We start from the raw sequence: 8299 nt of genomic DNA, 5'->3' as shown, positions 1-8299 counted from the left end.
AATATCTAGATTAGGGCGGTTCAAAATTTAAACATTTTTGAGAATCCAATCTTCCATATGTTCCTTACCATTCATGGTAAAAATAGTGTACTGTGAAATTTTCAGCTTTCTAGGTGGTGATTTGAAGGTGACCCAAAGAAATTTTGAAAAATGTTCCAAACACGCTAGTACTGGAATGTAAGCATAAACTCATCGAAAACTCATTCTTCAAATCATAATGAAGAAATTTGCTGAAGACAACAATTCAATCTCATGGAAAAGTGAAGAGATATTTATAGGGGGAGATCCCCCAGTACCGGACACTTAAGCCACTAAATTCATAATTCGAAAATATTGATATTATTGGCTCGTGTTACCCATTTATGATAAATATTATCATTTTTATAGTGTACAAAAATTAATTCGAAAATATAAATATGAATTTTGACATTGCATTTCGATGATGTATTTTAGTACCAAATTGGGCAATCTTGAAAGGTGGCACCCAATACCGGACACCATCTGGAAATGCCTCGAATTCTGTAAATTTGAACATCATTGAATGTGTACACTATAGGAATAGTTTATAATTATCAATTAAATGCATTTGCAACATTTACAAGAATAATTTGAGTTTTTCTTAGTTTGCAAGATGCCTATCAAAAACCTCTTTCATATATAATGAAAAATAGCACATTTTACGATGTTGTTCTAAATGTTCATTCTTCTTAATTTTATTGCATGTTTGATACCATGATCGACGGAACCCATGAAAAATGAAAGTATTGCTATTGCTATTATTTAGCTTAATATCGAATTATAGCCCTGCAAACATCTACAAAAATCCCGAACAAAATTAGCTCAAAAGGGATTTGTTTCTTCAGCAACATCCTTCATTAACCCCTCTACCGGCAGCTTCATTTTTAACCGCAAAATTCAAATTAAAATCGTTATAACTTTTTTGTTTTTCAAAATTTTTGCACCATTTTTTCACAAGTTCTCAAAAAACTCTTCTAGTTCTAGGATCTGTGTCGATATTGATCATTGGTCATTTGGTTTTGAAGATATTCTAAAATTTCTTGGGGGACCGACCCGTAACTAGAACTCCCCGTTAATTTCTCAAGCTACATAATTTTAATAGTATTCGGATATTCACTCTTTGGAACAATTCATTAATGAGAGTATGTTGTGAAAAAATGATGCAATTTGGTGCCGCCGTCTTTAAGTTATGAGCATTTAGGTTTCTGGAACCCCGCTGGCCAATAAAGATCTTAAAAACTTAAAAAAACATCATATCGTAAATTTTAGGATATCTCCAAGAATACTGAACCGATTTGTATGATTTTTTCAGAGTAGCTTCTTATTACCTGGCGTTATATAGCCCATATTTTATTTTTTTGATAAATTATTAAAAAACAAAATGGCCGCAAAAACAAAATGGAAAATATCGGTCCCCCAAGGAACATCGGAATATCTTTAAAACCAGATCACCAATAATTAATGTCAACACGGATTCCTAAACTAGAAGAGTTGTTTGAGAACTTGTGAAAAAATTGTGCAAAAATATTGAAAAACAAAAAAGTTATAACGATTTGAATATTTATTTTGCGGTAAAAAATGAAGCTGCCGGTAGAGGGGTTAAGGTTTGAAGAATGAGTTTTCAATATGGGATGATAAGTTTCTACTTACATTACAGTACTAGCGTGTGAACATTTTTCAAAATTTCTTCATAGTAATTTCCATATAAACCTAACATATAACCAATATATAAGATTGGATTTTCAAACATTTTTAAAATTTGAATCGTCCTAATCTAGATTCTGCATAGGCGTCTCCACGTTCGAAACCATGACCATGTCAACGTTTGTCGGCAATTTTGTTATACACAGTGAAACGTGGTGAAACTAAGAAAAATTTTAACACTGGGCTGGAAATTGAAAGTAGCTTAAACGCAAAGGGGTGTAAGTGACATTTTGGTCGGTTTTGAGTTGAGTTGATTTGTGAAAATTCTGCTAGTTCAAAGCGTTTTGACGCTCAAATGTTTAGATACTACTCCGGAAATTTCATCTAAACTCCTCCAAAAATTCTTTGGGATTTTTTTCAAGGAAGTCCTAACTCTTCCAAGATTTTATTCAGTGATTCATTCACCGATCTCCCTGGGACATTCCCGGTCAAAACGATTTCTAAAATTCAACCAATAACTTCTCCAGTGATGATCAATAAAATTGTCTTTCAGGATTTATATAAGATTTCAACTAGGGACTTCTCTAAAGATACCTTCAGCAGATGTTCCAAAGATTCCTTATAAGTTTTGTACAGACATTCTTCCAGTAATTCTTTGAGATTTTCTCAAGTAAGCTTTGAAAGTTTTTTTACAAGAATTCTTTCAGCAATGTCTTTTGGAAATTTCAAGGAAATAATTCTGAAAAAAAATCCGTGAGGTGTTTCTAAAGAAAATTCTAGACTAACTTCTGATAAAACTGAGAGTAAGTTTTAAAGTCCCCCTAATAAACAAGGATCTCAAGTTGTCCTGGACTCTTTATGAAGTTTTAAAAGAGTTTCTAGACAATCATTCGAATCTCGGGACAGTATTCCGCAGGATTTTCTGAAGTATTTTTTCGAAAAATCAAAGGACAAAGCCATTCAATTGGTTATGATAATTTGTGTAGGAAGGTCGGAGGAATTTTTGGAAAATTTGCTGAAGTATATGCTGCTCATAATAGCATATTGGTAACATTCGACAAAAGTAGGCATTGATTAAATGGAATACCAAGTGTGCATTTTATGGCAGTATGGGAGGAAACTAAAATTTCTAACAATTACCAGGAACTCAAAAGTGCTTATTAGAGGCTGATATTTCGTACAGTTCATATCGCATACTAGGTGAATTGTCAGAAAATAATTCTGATAGAAATTTCATTGCTATCACATTACGAGGCTTATTTAAATCTCAATGTGACTGTTATGCGGTTATAATTACCAATGGGACAAAACAACTTGGTATTTTTTTAGAATTTTCTAGAACAATCTCACAGATTTCAGTAAGTTGATCGAAAGTATTTATCATTTGATGACTCTCCTTGGTATTAACTCCATTTTGTCATAAATGTCGAATGTGACTGTTTTGCAGTTATGGGCAGTATACCGGTGTTGCTTAAATAAACTTTTGTAGAATGCATGGGAATTTTTGAGGCACTTTTTAAGAAATGTTTGGTGGAACTGCAAAAGAAATACTTAGATGAAATGCTTGAAGAATTCGTAAAAAATAGATTTGTTCTAAGAACTCCTCAAGGAATTTTGGATTTCTGAGAGCAAACGTGGATGAATAGGGTAACGACTGTTTATTTCGTTCTTAAACGCTAACAGTTGGCGCTAGCGGCAAAAAGTACAGACAACAACCTTTTGAACATTCAGTTTCTCTCACTGGCCGCCGAGCGGCGGCACTGTTGTTTGTATTCCACTCACTGATCGCGCTACGCTGGATTCTCAAATATCTCAAACTTCCAGCACAAGTGCATGGAAGAATGGTAGTCGAGAACTGTCAAAACGTATGGAAAATAATGAAAAACGTGAATTAAAAGCAATTAGGAAACTGGATTGAAAAAATAGTAATTAGAAATCAAGCGTAATGTTTTTAGTTCATCTTTCATTGTGGTTTCTTTGCTTCAGGATTTCGTTTTTACTACCACTGAAAAAGAGCCATCTAGGGATCAATGCACGAGTTCACTAATTTGACGTTTGAGCGGTGCCAAATTTACTTGTTTCCATGGTCACGTAAATAACACGGCACCGCTCAAACGTCAACGAGTGAACGCGTGAATTTGTCCATGTGCTCTAAAGGAGACTCGACTCATGCGCTGCTCGGCGCTACGGCTCGCCATCGGTATCCAAGTTGTGAAACAACTGCTTAGTAAAGAAGAGCCTCTACTACTAATTTCGCCTTTTTATGCAGGTGTCTAGATGGCCTACATGATATGGTCGAAGACTCGCGATCCTCGTTGAAAACTTTTGTAATCACTTCAATTGGGTTGTTTAGTGATGAAAAATACACGGTTTTTTGTAGCTTGATCGAAAGAGCACATTTTTGTAAGTGTTACACGATTTTATTGCGCTTTACTACCTTAATTTTGATATACTAAATGATTGAAAAAGATTTCAATCCGTCGACTCAATGACATTCAAATTTACATAATGACAGCTCGTCCCGAAGTAAAATATGCCGAGGGGTGATTCAAACGCAATTTCCATACTAAGTTCAGACGTGTTTTAAAAATAGTTCCCGGGCTCGGAAAATTATGAAACTTTGGATTCTGGCTCAGCTTTTAACGTAGAATCAGAATTTGTAAAAAACAAGCCAATTATTGCACTGAATTTTAAACAGCACATGTGACGGAGCGCATGAGAACGCAGTGAGACACAATTCAAGAAAAATGAGGCGCACCAAAATAGGTATCACAATGTACACCCGATTCTGTTTTTGCGCGGGAATGCGTACCGTGCAAAAGAAGTTTTCAGTTCAAAATTTCAAAAACCGTGCAAAAAAGTAACACCATTGCTCGACGTTTCATGCAAAAATAAGGTTTTGGCGGAAAAAAAATGTATGGAAACTTTTTTGCACGGCCGTGTAAAATAAATCCGTGCAAAAACAGAATCGGGAGTACCGCGCTCCCGTGCGCTTGCAAGCAATGAGGCTGCTGCACCTAAGGCTACAGCACGTACACAGCAACTCTAGTCACTGCAAACAAAAGATATTATAGTACAAGATAGAGATTGTCGCTAGTGTTCCCATTGTTTGCCTTGCCGAACCATCCTTGCATCTGGTGGGTACATAACTCGTCAAGTTCAAAAGCGAATGTGTTAAGGCCAAACATTTTGTTACTCTACAGCAATTACTTTGAAACTCCGCTTACGCTCCTGTTTACGACACAAATCTCAATCGTTAGGGATGGTACACAAATTATGTCACGCTAAATTTCAACTTTTTCGACCCCCTCCCCCCCCTTTGTCACACTTTTTGTATGAGTCCTCCGAAAATTTTGTAAGGCTTGTCACGCTTGGCTTGACCCCCTCCCCCCCTTGGAGCGTGACGTAATTTGTGCATGACCCCTTAATGAAAATATGCATTTAATATTAATTTTAATTAATTGGTATACAATTTACTTATAGAAAGAAAACAAATAATCTCTTCATATTGCTATTTTTGTGACGATTTCTCGCGTAACTTTTCAAAACGTCCTAAGTAACAAATGTAAACAAATCGAGATTATCATTGCAAATCATTTGCGTTGCACCACTTAGCAGCACACTAGAACACTCGTTCTGATATATTAACAACAAATTAATCTATTCAAAGCTTAACAAAATGACCAATGTTCAAAACTGCATCGCTTTTAATCAATTGTTACATTGGACCTTTGATCAGAGAACCAACCACATGTCCTATATAACATTTATGAATAAACACGATTCTAATGTTACATTGGACATTCCTGAATAAAGCTTTGGAATGGAGTTTAAAAGGTAGAATGATTTGTAGAAGCGTGTCTGAGACACTACTTAGATGCATAGAATGCCATAATAACTGCTTCTCAATAATTTCAGTCGATATTTTCAGAGTCGCGCTGCCTCGCAAAATTGAAAACGCTCAAGTGACAAAAAGAGAATGAGTTACACAAAACTGTATTTTGGTCTTTTTGCCAAACCATGTTTTACCGTTTCGCTGGATTGGATCAGCTGCAACATCTCTTTTCATATTATTACCGCATTGCGTGCATATAGGGGAATGATATTGAGCACAAGATTGAGCATCATGATGTCATTGTATCAATCTGATTCAGATGCATGGTCGATCAAGCATATAAATATGCTTCCCGGCAGCAACACGAGCAACGTACATGCGCGACTTGCTCACACATATTTGCAGAGCGATCAATCACCGAAGAGAGGAGAAGCTGTATGTATTTGTTAGACGTGGACTCCTTTCTCGAGTTCCTACAACAAGATGGACGGCGTCGTCATCGTCATCATTCCCCACCGCAATTTCTTGTTTCAACCGACGGCTGCTGATTGCAACACAGCCATCACCACCACCACGTCATGCAGTGGGAAACTCTCACATGATCATGTCGGCGAAACCGTCATAAACACGGGGGGGAAATTGAGGGAGAATCAGCGAGAGAGCAAAATGTCCAACATACAGCTCAACGTTTCCCCTCCTTCTGTTGTTACATAGGACACATAGACGGATGGGAAGAAGTGACGTCGTGGGATTGAATGAATCAAAACAAAGCACAGCTGGTGTCTCCGATTAGCACACCGCAACAAAATGTTGATTATCATCGAATTGAGTGCATAGGGTGCCGGTACCAATGGTTGTAATGTACCAGTAGATTGGACTATGGAATAAAAAGTACATTTTTCGATGAAAACGACATGTGCTATTTTTGGTGAATAGATCGCCTCTAGTTTAGTCGATTTGGCAAATTTCAGCTTTTTATCTTATCAAAAAGTCATATAAATAATTAAGTTTGCGTAAAAATTTGGCTCCCTTGCACCAATAGTAGCCGTCGTGTTCCAGTAGTGGATCAATGGTTGGAAGCAATTTTTAAAATGGATGTATAAAAATAAGGAAAAGCCCTAGATCTTTATGCTTCATTCGAAAGATATTAATTGCTGTTCCGAGGGAAAAATGTTAAACCTATGTAAAAATTTACCATTTTGTTTAAAATTCCTTGTATTATTCCCGAACGTCTACTACTGGAGCACTAGCGCAACTACTGGAACACGTGTACCAATAGTGGCTCAAGCGATTTTATGTTAAAAAAAATAGTTTTACCATTCTTTTTATATTTTTCCCATATAGTAGAGGTCGAAATCTTTCTGTTGACGCCAAAAGATCTTGGTTAGGGCTTTTCGTTATTTTGTTATGATTTTTTATAGCTTAGGTAGTCCACTAATGGCACCGGCACCCTATAGGGAAATGATATTCAGCATCATGATCTTATTGTATCAATCCGATTCAGATCCATGGTCGATGAAGCATGTACATATGCTTCACGGCAGCAACACGAGCAACGTGCATGCGCGTCTTGCGCACATATATTTGCAGAGCAATCATTCACCGAAGAGCGGAGAAGCTGTATGTATTTGTTTGGCATTGGTTTCCTACAACACAATCGACGGCACCGTCATCGTCATCATTTCCCACCGCTATTTCTTGTTTGCGCCGACGGCTGGTGCCAAATGCAACACAGTCGTCACCACCCGTCGTGCAGTGGGTAACTCACACACGAACAAGTGTGGGTGAAACCAGCATTGAAACGGGGGGAATATTGAGAGAGAAACAGTGAGAAAGCAAAAAGTCCCAAATACAGCTCAACGTTTCCCCTCCTTCTGTTGTTACATAGGAGGACACATAGACGGGGGGGAAGTGACGGCGTGGCATTGAATGAATCAAATTGTTGTTGTTCGTGAGAGACTTTAACCCGAAGGTCATTCGTCTCTTCTTCAAATGAATAAAAACAAAGCACAGCTGGTGCCTGCGATTATCACACCGCAACAAAATGAGCAGTTCAACTTGAATGTTGAAGCAGTTCAACGCACGTGGATACAAAATGAAATAAAACATGATTGTTGTGTGCTCAAATCAAAATATCCGATGTTACTATAACTGAAACAAAATGACAGAAATGAATGTCCAATGTAACAATTGTTGAAACAGAACGACCTATGTGATTTATCCTATGTACATAGTTTTGGTCATAACGTCCTATCTGATGTTTTTATAGATTTCAGTGTAATTTCCAAATAAATTGACAAAATTTCATTTCATACGTTGAAATCTATTACACTGCTTCCCTCTACAAGCAACACAGTGGGGAAAAATTGTTTCGTTTTGATACAGTTTCAAAATATATTTTCACAACCTTCAAGCTCGATTTACTCGAAATGTGTGAATTGTTAGATAGGCCGTTTTGAAAAGTTACGCGAGATTTGTGTTTTTGAAAACGGCGCGCAACATTGGCAGTGTAAACATTTGGACTCTACACATTTTGACCTTAAAGGCGGCAGCGGAGCTGTCCCGTGTTTTGCTACTCTTTTTCAGCCACGCTTAACAAGATCCACGCAGCGCATGTGTTCGAACTTCACAGAATGAGGCAACCAATGCAGAACTGGCTGAATGAGTGAATATTGTGTATAAGTCGCACTCATTCTGTGAGTTGTCAATGGCCAACAAGCTGTGTGCGGATCGAAGGAAACGGAAGTCATCAGTCATCTCCCGCTCGACAGCAAACAGTTGGCCATTGGTGTTGAAGCATGT

At 37.3% G+C, this 8299-nt stretch overlaps 1 protein-coding gene across 1 annotated transcript in view; it reads right to left on the bottom strand.

Moving 5' to 3' along the window:
• The window catches only part of LOC5568080 (protein HIRA homolog), a 149434-nt gene that overhangs the window by 82330 nt on the left and 58805 nt on the right, over positions 1-8299 (bottom strand). The window lies entirely within an intron of this gene.

Source organism: Aedes aegypti, chromosome 2, assembly GCF_002204515.2.
Source record: "Aedes aegypti strain LVP_AGWG chromosome 2, AaegL5.0 Primary Assembly, whole genome shotgun sequence".
Lineage (NCBI taxonomy): Eukaryota > Metazoa > Arthropoda > Insecta > Diptera > Culicidae > Aedes > Aedes aegypti.
The sequence above is the reverse complement of the archived record's forward strand: the minus strand, read 5'-3'. Positions and strand labels throughout refer to the sequence as shown.